Source organism: Molossus molossus, unplaced genomic scaffold, assembly GCF_014108415.1.
Source record: "Molossus molossus isolate mMolMol1 unplaced genomic scaffold, mMolMol1.p scaffold_m16_p_9, whole genome shotgun sequence".
Taxonomy (NCBI): Eukaryota; Metazoa; Chordata; class Mammalia; order Chiroptera; family Molossidae; genus Molossus; species Molossus molossus.
Window position 1 is genome coordinate 28,939,506 of NW_023425403.1, and position 13,370 is coordinate 28,952,875.

The 13,370-nt window shown below is 41.5% G+C and overlaps 1 protein-coding gene across 1 annotated transcript in view; it reads right to left on the reverse strand.

The window, feature by feature from the left end:
- ZMAT4 (zinc finger matrin-type 4) overlaps positions 1-13,370 on the reverse strand; it is a 321,685-nt gene that overhangs the window by 176,326 nt on the left and 131,989 nt on the right. The gene's annotated exons all lie outside the window — the stretch shown is intronic.

Genomic DNA, 13,370 nt, shown 5'->3' on the forward strand with positions numbered 1-13,370 from the left:
AAGACCACTCAGCCTTTCTTCAAGTCCAAAAAGTGCAGACAAGGACTATAGCTTTTCTGTTTTACTTCTAGATGACAAGATTTGCACCAAGAGCCTTAACATCCCTTCCAGGCTCAGATATTCTTTGGTTACAATTTAACTTTACCTTTGCCTTGGTTGCACTCTACTTTCCCCCTTCTCCCTCCCTGCCTTCTCTTTACTCCCATTTTGCCTCTTTAGCTATGAAAGCAGAGCACTACTGCCGAGGACAGTGTATCATGATGCGCACACACACACACACACACACACAATATACAAGGGGGTCTGAATAAAGAGAGGAATGGACAGGAAAGATACACTAAACACACTTACTTCATGGTGTTCAGGAAATTTCAAGTCATAGTTCTATCTTGAATTTTTCCATTCCCATTACAACAATGGATATAATGGATAATGAGAGATCAAACAAACTAATTTGTCAGTTCTAGGATGTGACACCATGAGCATTCATTCTCGGGGTTGCTAATGCCAACGAGTGACCTTCTAAGATTATGAACAATTGAAATGTGAAGAGAAATTTCATAAGAAAAGGTCAACCATCACTCAATGCATCAATGAAACAATTTTTTTTCTTTTACAATAAAATATCAAAAATTAAAAAAAAAAAACCACTCTTACAATATATATTCAGTGCTGATAGCCCAAACTATAATGACTATTTAAATTATATGGAGAATAATATTTGCTGAGCTCCTGAGTACCTGAAATCACAGGCATTCCTTTAAAGGTCAACTATAAAACCAAGTTAATAACTTTGAAGAAAAATGCCTTTTTCCATCAGGAAATTACAATAAAAATAATCTCATTTTCTGCATATTTTTTCTTTTAAATCTGTTTGACCAAAAGACAAAGCTAATAGATAATTATACATAATTATGAGATGATTGGCTATACAATGTCACACACAGATCAAGAGGAACAGTTCCTCTCACAAGCAAGTAATAGCACCGTGCCCGTTCCCTCCATATGCTTCCACAGAGGGTTTCAATGGGGCTTCAGGAATAACCCGCTAAAGCAGACACATTTTTAGTATCTATTGAAGTCACTGTGCCATGACAGAATAATACCACCGTGAGCAAAAGGGAGGGGGTACAACCCCTGTACTGTGAGCGTGCTGAAGTTTTGCGTGCTGTTATTCAAAGCTGTTCCAGAGATCTAACTCTCTGCTGGCTGGACTTAAATACTGAGGCTGGATAAAGGCCAAGTAATGACAAGACATACGTGTTCCTCCAAGCAAAGCTCTGATGTGCAAATGCCAACACCATATTTTTCACTCTTTGAATTAGTTTAGGTTCTTTAAAACAAGAATGTTATTGAACACTGTAATATTTTCTCTCTGTTGTTCTAGTTCCTTGTCAATTACTTAGGGCTACTGCAGAAAATGTATCTGTCAGCAGCATTTAGTCCTAGAATACAGAGCATTGAATTTCCCCACTAGCACATTCTAATCAGTCTGGTGTGTGTGTGTGTGTGTGTGTGTGTGTGTGTGTGTGTGTTTTCCCCGATCAAATCAAGACTCACGATCATCTGGTCTATTAGAAAAGAGAAAGAAGTTACAGTTGCTGAGCACCCATCCTTCACCAGGCCTGTGCTGCTGCACATTCTAATCAGTCTGGGGTGTGTGTGTGTGTGTGTGTGTGTGTGTGTTTTCCCCCATCAAATCAAGACTCACGATCATCTGGTCTATTAGAAAAGAGAAAGAAGTTACAGTTGCTGAGCACCCATCCTTCACCAGGCCTGTGCTGCCTGCTTGACGTTTACATGATCACATTTATTCTTCATAGTCGTCCTGAAACAGACAGGTGGCTGCCATCATTTGACCAAGGTCACCCAGCTAGCAGGAGTTGGATCACAGGGCAGTTCCCAAAACCTATGCCTTTTCCTTACATTACACTGAACTGAGTCTGACCCCTCAGATTTCCAATCAGTAAGGCCCTCAACTCTCAGTAGGGATGTGGGAAGAAAAGGACATGATTAGGATGACCCGATGAACATTGCCCCAGCCCACTGCAGGCTCTGAGTGGAAGGATTCCTTGAGTCACTCCCGTCAAGGATGTTTTACAGGAACTTAGAACTACTAATGTCACTGACATATTGAAATGGCTGAGCCAGGAGTAAAAGTGTGTTCTTACAAATAAAAAAATGCAGTTCATCAAAGGCTGCCCCAGGGAGGTAGCAGAATGAACAACGTACTAGAATTAGATGAACTTAGTTCTGAATCTGTGTTTGTGCTGTCCTCTGAACCTTCTTTATCTCACTTATAAAGGGCACAGCAATGCTCCTGTGATAAAATGTTCTGAGAATTACCTAAGATTACATATGCAGAGCGCCCAGTGCCTCTGTGACACAGGGCAGGTGCACAACATAGGTTTGCCGGATCCAAGTTCAAAGAGACATTTTACTTCAAATTAGTAGAGCTCAGTGCATCATCTCTATTTTCAAACATATTTTTGCAAGTCTTTCTGGTGTGTATCAGGAGACATCCATCATTGTCTTGGCATTACCTGCACCAAATCCAGGTCACATAAAGTTATAAATATATCTTGTATTCTAATGTCACGACCCTTGGCTGGTTCCAAGGCAAGAAGAAAAAAGTATACACACACACACACACACACACACACACATATATTCCTAAAAGAATATATCAACCTAAACAAAGCCAAACAGTCACAAGGCACGATGTAGTGAAGGAAACCAACTTCTTTGTTCTACAAGAATAACATTCTGAGCCTGAGGAATGCCCAAAGGTTACTAAAAAGAAAAAGAATGGGCATTCGGGGTCACTTAATGGGAAGACAGCAGGTATGATTTATGACATAGCTGCATGAGAGTAAAGACTCACTGTGCTGTGTAGGACAAAGGAAGGAAGGGAGGCACGATTCTCTCTCTCACACCCCTCCCTGCAGCTGGGGAAGAGATGAAGATAAATGGACCCAGACACATAAGGAAAGATATTTGATTAAAAGAGAGTGATAAATTTTTTTTCAAGAAAGAGTTGGGACTTAAGAGAAAAGGAAAAAAAGAAAGACAGGTTTTTTGAGATTTTGGCATGTTAATCAAGGAAATCTGTCTATCAAGGAAAAAAATTTTTTTTGAGACAGGAAATATGTGCTTGAGATAATATAGACACTGGAGAGAGAAAGCATAGCAGAAAGGGAAGTGAAGACCCCAGCTGCCACAGGCTAGTGAGTCATCAAACTGTGCTGAGAGGCTCTTGTGTCCCCCTGTAAACCCCTCAAAAAGAAAACCCAACATACAATCAAATGTTTCAGAGCTGGAGTTAGAGTCACGATCATAGAACAAACAGCAATTTTGAAGTCCACAGTCACCAGAAATCTTTAAACTATCCTAAACAAAACATATTCTGATTCATTTTCAAGGGTTCATTTAATGTGAAAAGTGAAAGACATATGCTGAGGAATTGGACCTAGACTCTTCCATGGCTTGAGATCATCCAATAGACGTGCTCAATCTCTTTACTCCTGGAGTCAGCACCAAAACGTCCTCCAGAGAAGAACTTCCTCAGTGACACGTGAAAGAGAGTTGGGAACCAAGAAGGACATCTACCTCTGTTAGCTCCACCTCGACACCTGTACTAACAGCCTTGATTCATGGTAAAATAGGGTCAATCTTCAAGGACAGACTGGAGAAAGCAGGCAGTGACTAATGACAGAGACAGCAAATACGGGAGCAGGGTTTCACAGGGGGGAAATGGACTTGGAACATGTAGGTCCTGATCAGAAGCAGTTGCTGGAGAGACCAGCATGTGCTGTGAGAATACATCCTCCAAGAACTGACTCCCCCTCTCCTCAGCTGGTAGAACCCAGAGAGCAGAGGTTCTTGGCCTTTTGAGGATGACCTACAAAAAGCCAAGAACTTGGTGAAGATTCTTTTGGAAACTGTTCATAACCTTCATATTTTCTTGAACAAACCCAATTTCACAAAATATTCTTTTAACAAAGGCACGTTCTTAGGTATATACCTCAAGTATGATTTCATGAAAATGCTCTACAAGACTTTCCAGACAATTGATCATTTTTTATTAAAATTATATTTTGAAGTCATAATTGTTTTAAAGAAAAATAACAGGACAATATCTTATTATTAAAATATAAACAATCATGTATAAAACCCCTCTGTGTGAAATGTTAAGGGACAAAGATAAATAAGGTAAGGACCCTACCATCATAAAGTCTAAAACTGTGCTCCCTGGGTCCTACCAGCTCTGCCTTTTAAACTAAGGAAGAAGAGGATGAACCCTCTGGGAGTCAGTGGACCAAGGCCCCATGACCACATCTGAGCTGTTAAAATGACCCCAGTTCTCTTGCTGGAAGCATGAATCTGACCACTGCCAATTTCTCCATCCCTCTCTGGAAACCCTCCAGACAACTTTCTGCTGGCTTAGTCTAGGATTTCAGGGTTCTGGTATTATTTTCAACCCCATGTAGTGACTGCCTTGAGCTCCCTTAATATACTGCCCTGCCTTTGGACATCAGCGCACCTGTAGGGTATCTCTAGCCTGTGCCTCTGTAGGATGCACATCCTGGGCCAGCCCCTGGCTTGGCCTCACCCTCTATCAAAGAAATAGAAAGACGTGACTGAGTAGAAGTTCTGAGAACAAAACTCCACCACTTTCTTCTCCCTTGTTGCCCCTACCCCTTGGCTGCAGGCAAATTTACCTTTATCCAACTTTAGTCCTGCTCAGCCTGGATCAACATGGAGCCATCTGGAGAAAGGGTTTTCCTTGCTTCCCTTCCTGCTTCTCAGATCTTTCTGCTGTCTGGGTCATGGCCTTAGAAATGAAGGTTATTGTGGCTGCAGGAAGAGACAGCTGCCACCTAATACTGCAAGTTCTAAACCTGAAGGTCATTCAAAAACCATCTTCTCTTTGACACCCAGTATTCAGTTCATCCATTTTTACCTACCGAATTATCTCTCACATTATTTTTCACCGCTGCCATGACCCTCATCAAAGTGCGAAGTCTTCCGGTGAGCTACTGAAAGCCTGGTAGGACACCATCTCTCCTCTTTCCCATCAACCCACTCTACGCGTCTCGCAGCTCTGCCTGCCTCTGTCTCCGACACTAGCCATGCTGGCTTCCTCTTCATTCCTTAGGTGTGCTATGATGCCCCCGACTGCAGAGGCTTTGCACATGCTGTTCCCTCTGCCAGAAATCCCCCTGTCTCCCCTCACCTCCTCAGCTGGTTAATCTTTACTCGTCTTCAGACACAGCTGAAGCATCATTTGTTCAGGAAGCTTTCTCTAACCCCAAAGACCTTATAATTCCCCATGCTATGCTTTTCCATTCCTTTCCTTTATTTGTATATTTGTACGATCCTTAAAAATTAATTTCTATATCTCCTACTATACTGTAAACATTTACAAACAGAAACTATAGCTGTTTCAATCACCATTAAATTCTCAGCAATCACCATAGTACCTGACTCTGAGTAGGTAATCAATGAATATTTCTTAAAGAAAAGAATAAATGAGTAAAGAATGCATAGTCATACAGAGCTCAGGTTCTAGAGACAAACTCTCTTTGTTTTTTAATCTTGACTATATCACTTACCAGGTGTGCAATTTTGGATAAGATACTTGACCCACACTTCATTCTTCAGATTTTTAAATGGAAGCAATAAAGATTCCTACTTGCAATTGTAAAATTCAAATGAAATATTTACCAAGTATTTAATATATGGCCTGACACACAAAGAGAGCTTAATAAGTGGTCTGCTAACAAGAGAATGTATCCAATAATATGTCAACAATAGAATAATGAAGTTACAGGGGATAGGATGGAGGCAAGAAGGCTTTCAATAATCAAAGACCCATGGTATCAACTACACTGTTTAAAAAAATTACTTTCATAGCTGTCTTTGGGGGAATCCTTCTTTTTTCTCCTCTAGATCATATTTGCATAGAGGTAATAACTATGATGTATATATATTTCAGTATAAATGAGTTTCAGAACCAGAGTCCCAAGCTAGAGACCTAGTCTCAGGGCTAGAAAGACATGTACAGCTGAAGTACCGGACTGTGCAATGAATCAATGAGGAGTTCTGTTTTCTCCATTTAGATCAAAAAGATCGTGTCTGTTTAACAAAGGTTTTTATTCCACTTTGGGGTACAGTGTGGAAAGGAAATATTAGTCTTTCCAGGAGATATTATTGATGTGTGTAGTGACAAGAAAGAATATTCTAAATCATTATTTTCTCAGAAAACTCAGGAGTTTGGGTTACCATAAGTTGAGTTTGATGTGTAGGTGGTGGAAGAAACAAACCATCATCATTGTTCCCACGGTTTTTCAGGGTTTGAGCAAGTTCTTACAACAGAACCTGTTCATAAATTTCAAACTATCTGCCTTGAAAGAAACAGAGCAGAAAGCAATGATGCCAATTTTAGCTTAGGGGTTTGGAATGATGCTTCCATAGAGCAAAACCTTCAATGTTGGCCACTCCTAAACTAAAACTCACAAGGACCACAGCACAAGGCAGCTTTAGAGTCTGGAATGTCCCCAACGGGTCATTCAGAGGAGTGACAAGGCCTCCTCTTCCTTCACCAAAGTCATCCACTCCACACAGGGCTCAGCAAACATTTGCTGTGAGGAAATGTTCTCCTCGGAGAGTAAATACAAGGATTGGCAAAAGTTGGTTTACAGTTGTGACGCAAATAAATAATACAATAATTAATAAAGAACAATAATTCAAGAACACACTCTATTTCACGTACTCACAGCAGCCTACTTTCGCCCGCCCTGTATTTCAGGCTTGGAGAGGTGCAGTCTCTGCTGCCAGGTCTCAGCCCTGCTGCTGTGGAGAAAGGAGCCACAGACCACCCGCAAAGGACTGAGCGTGGCGATGTTCCAACAGGACTTCTTCGCGAACATTAAAATTTGAATTTTATGAAATCAATGCATCACAATATATTATTGTTCTTTGGATGTTTCCCCTAGACATTTGAAAATGTAAAATCCATTTCTAGATTACAGACCTCACAAAATTCTGTGAAATAACACTTCACATACCCTTTGCATTTATAATGCAACTTCACAAACAGGAAGCTTTTCTTGAGCCCCTTCAGAGAGGCAGGCGGGGCAGTAACTAATTAAAACCTTGGCAATTACAGTTTAGAAAGTGCAGAGGACGTTGTAGCAGAGCCAGGGCCAGAATCCCCCTTCCAGCTCTCAGTGCACAGCTGGGAGCCAAAGCACACAGCAGATGTGGGTAAATGCACTTACCTTTGAGAAGGTTACTATTAACAAAGTAAATGTCAATATTATGCACAGTATAGGTCTGTACATTTGTTCACCATCCCAACCTCATTTTTTTAACTCATCTTTATTGTTGAATGTATTACAGATGTGCCCCCCTTTATTCCCATTGACCCCCTCCTCCCCAATCCCGCCCCCCACCTGCTTTCCCTATGCTATTGTTGGTGTCCACCGGTTATGCCTATATGCATAGTTCTTTGGTTTATCTCATCCCGCCCTCCCTCCCCCCTTCCCTTTGAGATTCATCAGTCTAACAACCAATTTGTACTTCTTAGTTCCTTCATCTTTTTCACCCAACCCCCCCAGCCCCCACCCATCTGGCAAGCAACAATAAGTTCTCTGTGTCTATGAGTCTGTTTTTGTTCTGCTTGCTCATTTTGTTTGTAGATTCAATTGCTGATAGATATGTATTAAATGCCATTTTATTGTTCATATTTATTTTCTTCTTCTCCTTCAAGAAGACACTTCATTTGTATAATACTGCCAACCTCAAGTTTTTCTTCACTTCTGTGCTGGCTGAAAACTGTCCCCTTAAAATTTATGTCCACCTCAGACGTGGGACCTTATTTGGAATAAAGTCTTTGCAGATTAATTAGTTAGGATGAGGTCATACTAGATTGTAGTGGGCCCTAAATCCAATAATTGGCAGCCTTAGAAGAGGGAAGGATACACAGAAGGCAGGTTGGTGTGTTACAGCTGCAGCCACGGTTCACCAAGGATGGCCAGTGACCACCAGCCGCAAGGAGAGAAGATTGGATCTGATTTCCAAACAGAGCCTCCAGAGGGAGGCCCTGCCTAAACCTTGATTTTAGACTTGTGGCTGATACAACTATGAGAGAACAAATTTATGTTGTTTTAAGCTACCCAGTTTGTAGTAATTTGTTACAGCAGCCCCAGGAAGCTTACAGAGTCTAGCACTTTATGCTCGAGCAATACCTTTGGATTTTACTTCCCTAAAGACATTACTCATGTTGACGCCAAACTCAGAGGAGCCTTTTCCCACGGCTCATTGGGCTCACCCACACCTATCCTTCAGAAGTCAGCTCAGGGCCACTTTCTCTAGGGAACCTTGCCCTGTCCCATCCTACCAGGAGAGGCTGGGACCCCTCACCGGTGCTCAGATGGTAGCCCAGGCCTGTGTCTATAGTAGCACTTATCACACTGTGTTAAAAGACTCCCCCACACACGAGATCCTGATTTCTGTTGAAGGTTCCATGTCTTTTCAGCTTTGCACCATCAGCCCCTGGAACAGGCAGTAAGTAGGCGCTGGCTACTGTCTCATGAAGTGACATGGTGGGCTAGTTTGCAGTCCCAGAGGAAATTTCCTTTTGTTTTGTTTTATATTGTCTCTGCCTTGTCTATGCCACTGACCAGCTATGTCACCAGAGTCAAGTTGCTTAACCTCTCTGTTTCAGGTTGCTTCTCTGAGGGTACCTTGTACAGAATTTGGGAGGCTTAAATTCTGTATGTTCACGTATGTAAGCATTTAGAACCTAGGGAAGGGCCTGATAAACGACAGTTACTATTATTACTTTGCCCCAGAACCACAGTGCTCTGAGCTCTGGACCCAGCGATGGCTTCAATGCCTAAAACTAAGATACAATTTCAAGATCTGTGGAAGAAGCCTGGGATAGGACTTCGGGAAGCAGAGCGAGTCTTCATCTCAGGCCTGACCAATTTGGACAAAGCACGGTACTTCTTTGGCCTTTATTTTCCCCTTTGTAATAGGGCAAGGGGAGGGGGATAGATTAGATTAAGTTCTCCCAATTTAAAATCTGGGATGTTTTGGTATCTGTGAAAATAATATAGGAGGTTCTCGAGCTATGCTGAATACTTCAGACCTAAGGAAAATCAGGTGAATATTTAGGCTTGATAAGCCTGATCAGACTAACCAAATGTCAAGTTTCTCTACTTAGAAGGAATTATATTAACTCCATGTAAAAACACTGTTTATTTAATACTGACTAGAGATTTGGATTGGCAGTTAGTTATCTTTACAGGACAAAAACAAAGTACAAATTGGTTGCACCTTTTTACTTAGAAATGCAAACAGATGACTGATTTCAAAGCATGTGACCCATGGTTAAGAAGATAATAAAAAGGGCCTTTGGTGCAACACAGACTCTCGGGGCACGAGAGGATTTCCAAAGCCCCTTTTTGGCCCGGACTCAGGGGAAACTGAAAGTCCTCCACAGCAATCAACTCTAACAATTTATTTCACATGTGATTATACTCTGTGGCATCAAGGAGAAAATGTCTTGCTCTAAAATTGCAGGGGATAAAAAACTAGAAGATCGAAAGGAGGGTTCTAAAACATAAAAGCATGTGAAAGGAGAATTTTAATTTTTTTTCTTTTATTGATTTTAAAGAGAGAAGAAGGGAGAAGAAGAGAGAGATAGAAACATCGATGAGCGAGAACATCAATTGGCCACCTCCTGCATGCCCCCCACTGGGGATCAAGCCCACAACCTGGGCATGTGTCCTGACCAGAGATCGAACCCATGACCTCTTGGTGCATGGGTCAGTGCTCAACCACAGAGCCACACTGTCTGGGAGTGAAGGAAGAATTTTCAAAGCTAGAAATGCCAGGACAGGAGACAAAAATAGATTTAAGTTTTTATTTTTATTTATTTATTTTTCCTCACCCGAGGACATTTTTGCATTCATCTTCAGATAGAGTGGGAGAGAGAGAAGGAGGAAGAGAGAGAGAGAGAGAGAAACATCGAGGTGAGAGAGACACACAGGCTCCACATGGCCCCAACCAGGGCCAGGGACAAACTGCAACCGAGGTACATGCCCTTACAGGGAACCAAACCCAGGTCTTTCTGGTCCGAGGGCTGATGCTCTAACTGCTGAGCCAAAGCGGCCAGGGCTCAATTTAAGTTTTTAAACAACAATAACAACAGAAGGTCAAATCACCTGGAGTAGAAATGGCAAGAGGACTTTGTAATAACCATTGCCTTCCGCTCATCTGCATGTAAATTTGGAGTTACTAAGCATTCCAGGGGCTAAGAAGGGAAAGGGAAGGATGACTGCCATTATTCACCAGCCCCATCAATTTTAGGAATCATTGAGGGAAGGGTTTGGAAAGTTAGCAACGAGTTTTCTCTCTCTTTAGAAGCCACTCACTTGGACATTCAGGGCAACCAGGAAACTGCTCTCCATCAGGTAACACTAGGATGCAAACTTGTCACAGCCCCTGGAAACAGGGCAGGTACAAACATGGGCAGGAATAGAGAAGCTAATGATAAAAAGGGTTACATCCTTCCAAGAACACAGGGTGTTGGTGGGAAGAGGATCAGTGATGATAATAATGCACACAGAAAGAACTTTGAAAACAAAGTACTAAATAAATGAGTTACCTCAGTTGGGCCTTATGACAAACTTGTATATTAGTTATTATTGTTATCCTGTTTTATAACCCTGTGGAAATAAAGACCAAACAAATGAGCACAAGAAAGATTATTTATTCAGAGCTTGCTATAGCAAAGAATCGGCCACCATCACTTGTATTTGAAGGAGACTCAAAAGCAAGCAGAAAAGTTAACAGCTTTATAATGAAAACAGAAGAGGTTTCAGGTGTCCCCTAGTGGAGGCTATTGGTGTGGGAAGCTGTAGGTGGGTTAACCAGAAGAGGATTGCCTATGAGGTCGGGTAGGATGTATATGTGGCTTTTTCTGGTTGGTCCTAAGTTGGAAGTGGGGACAAAAATTAGGGAAGCTAAAAGGTAGTAATCAAGTCCTGTCCGTTTGGAGCCTATTGTTACAGGGGTTATTGCCTGGCTTCCTGGGTGGTTACTAAAGACAGTGTTCAGACTTCCTCTAAGTCTGATGTAGGCAGGCTTTCTGGGCTGGTCACTGTACATTAATGGCTTGCTTTTCTAGACAACATTCTATTTTCATATACGGCCTTGCCATTGTCCCTTGGAATATTCAGTCTCTCAACACTTAGGTGTGAGTTTGTACAAAATAAAATTGGTCCAAATAATTACCAACATTGACTCTCAGAGCCCTGGAGAGGGACGGGGGTGGCCTCTGCACTTTATCCAGTGTATCAAAATGCCTGGTGGAAACCATATGTTCACCTGTGAAATGCATGCAGAGCCTGATAAAAGCACCAACCATCTCTTTCAAAAGTAAGATTATTATGTTGCTTTTCTTGTTCACTGATTTGCTTTAATACTATGATTAATAAGTTAGAGAAAAATGATTTAATAAATAAATTAATGGTAGGTCAAAGTTTTCAAACCCAGATACATCATAGAAAAAAAGTCCTCAAACCTTTGCAAATACTTCTTACTCTAAAACCCAAAGATTTTCCACTCAATAAACTGACCTCAAGGTTACTGGAAGAATCAGAGCCTGAGTGGGGTGAATCATGGGTCTGACCAGAGTGGAGAGACCATGTCTGGGAGGAGCACTAGCCTGAGATCTAGAGACCTTTCTGTCTGCCTGACCGAGCGCTCCCTAGGAGCTCAGATGAGTGCAACATTCATGATCAGAACTTGGGTGGATAGAAACCTATCTGTGTTTAAGAGCTAACTGTCGAATGTCCCTGAACCCAACGTTTCTGACTAATTAGGATAAGACACTACATGGTTATTGAATGAAGCAATACAGGCACCCTTGCTGGATAATTTCAAAGGAAAAAAATAAAAAACAATTCTGTCTCTCTTCTAATAGATACCTGATGGAAAGCATGACTCCAGTAGCTCAAAAACTCTGAGATAACATAAAGCTGGCCTAGGCCTACTCTCCGTGCTTTACTAAGTTCTTTTGATGGAATGCACTTGTCTCCCCTTCTCACTCCGTCCCCTCCATCCAGCACAATCCATTCAATCCCAAAGACCCCAATTCAAATGCCAACTCTTGAGTAAGATAGCCCTGGCACAATCCACTTGCTCTTTGTTTCCATGGGACTTTGTGTGTGAAGGACGTTAATAAACACCTACACTGTGGCATTATAGCTATTTTATACAATGTTAATCTCCCTCACTATATTATGAGTTTCTTTCAGACAAGTCTGTGTCTTATTTATCTCTCTTTTCCTCTGTGCCTGATAGGTAACAGTGCACCTCATTACCTATTCTTTCATTTCATATTTACAAAAGTCCAGTGAGGAAAGTCTGATTATTATAGCCATATTGAGGAAACCGAGGCTCACAGAGATCAATGATTTGTCCGAGGTCATAAAACTGAGCACTGACAGAACTAGACTCAGTCCCACTTCTTAGCACCTGCCAAGTCTGCATGGCGTCCTTTCCTCCAGTAAGCTCTAGCTGCTGCTTCACAAAGGCAGTAAAGGAAACTGCACAGTGTTCCAGATGAGTGTGTGTGAGCAGGTCCTCCGCGATGCGAAGGGCATGTTTGGGACTCGTTAACAGCACCAGCTCTGATGCTCACTACCTTTGGCCATATGCCTTTCTCTTGCTCTCTCTTTTTCTCCTGTGAAGACTACACAAGTACAGTTTTTGTCAGGTTTCTTCAAATGATTATGTATCAATTTTTAATAAAGAAGACAATCATCTATGTGGCAGCAAAGGAAAACAGGATCACAAGCCTAAGTGATAGTGTAGGATATAAATTCTATGCCTGCAGCCTCCTCGGAACTCAAAGGGCAAGAATTTCTGTTTGAATCCTCATGTTTATCATGGCTATGAATATCCCACTCATTGTCAGTGGGACTGCAAACTGGTGCAGCCATTATTAAAAATGATATGGAGAGGCCTCAAATACTAAAAATAGAACTACCATATGACCCAACAATTCCACTGCTGCGTATTTATCCAAAGAAATGAAAACACTAGTTTGAAAAGATCTATGCACCCCTATCTTCACTGCAGCATTACTAGTGATAGCCGAAATAGGACAGCAATGGAGATGTCCATTGATAGATGCATGAATAGAGATGTGGTACAGATATACAAGGGAATACTACTCAGCAATAAAAATAATGAAACCGTGCCATTTGCAACAACATGGATGAACCAAGAGGGTATTATGTTAAATGAAATAAATCAGTCAGAGAAAGGCAAATATCACATGATTTCACTTA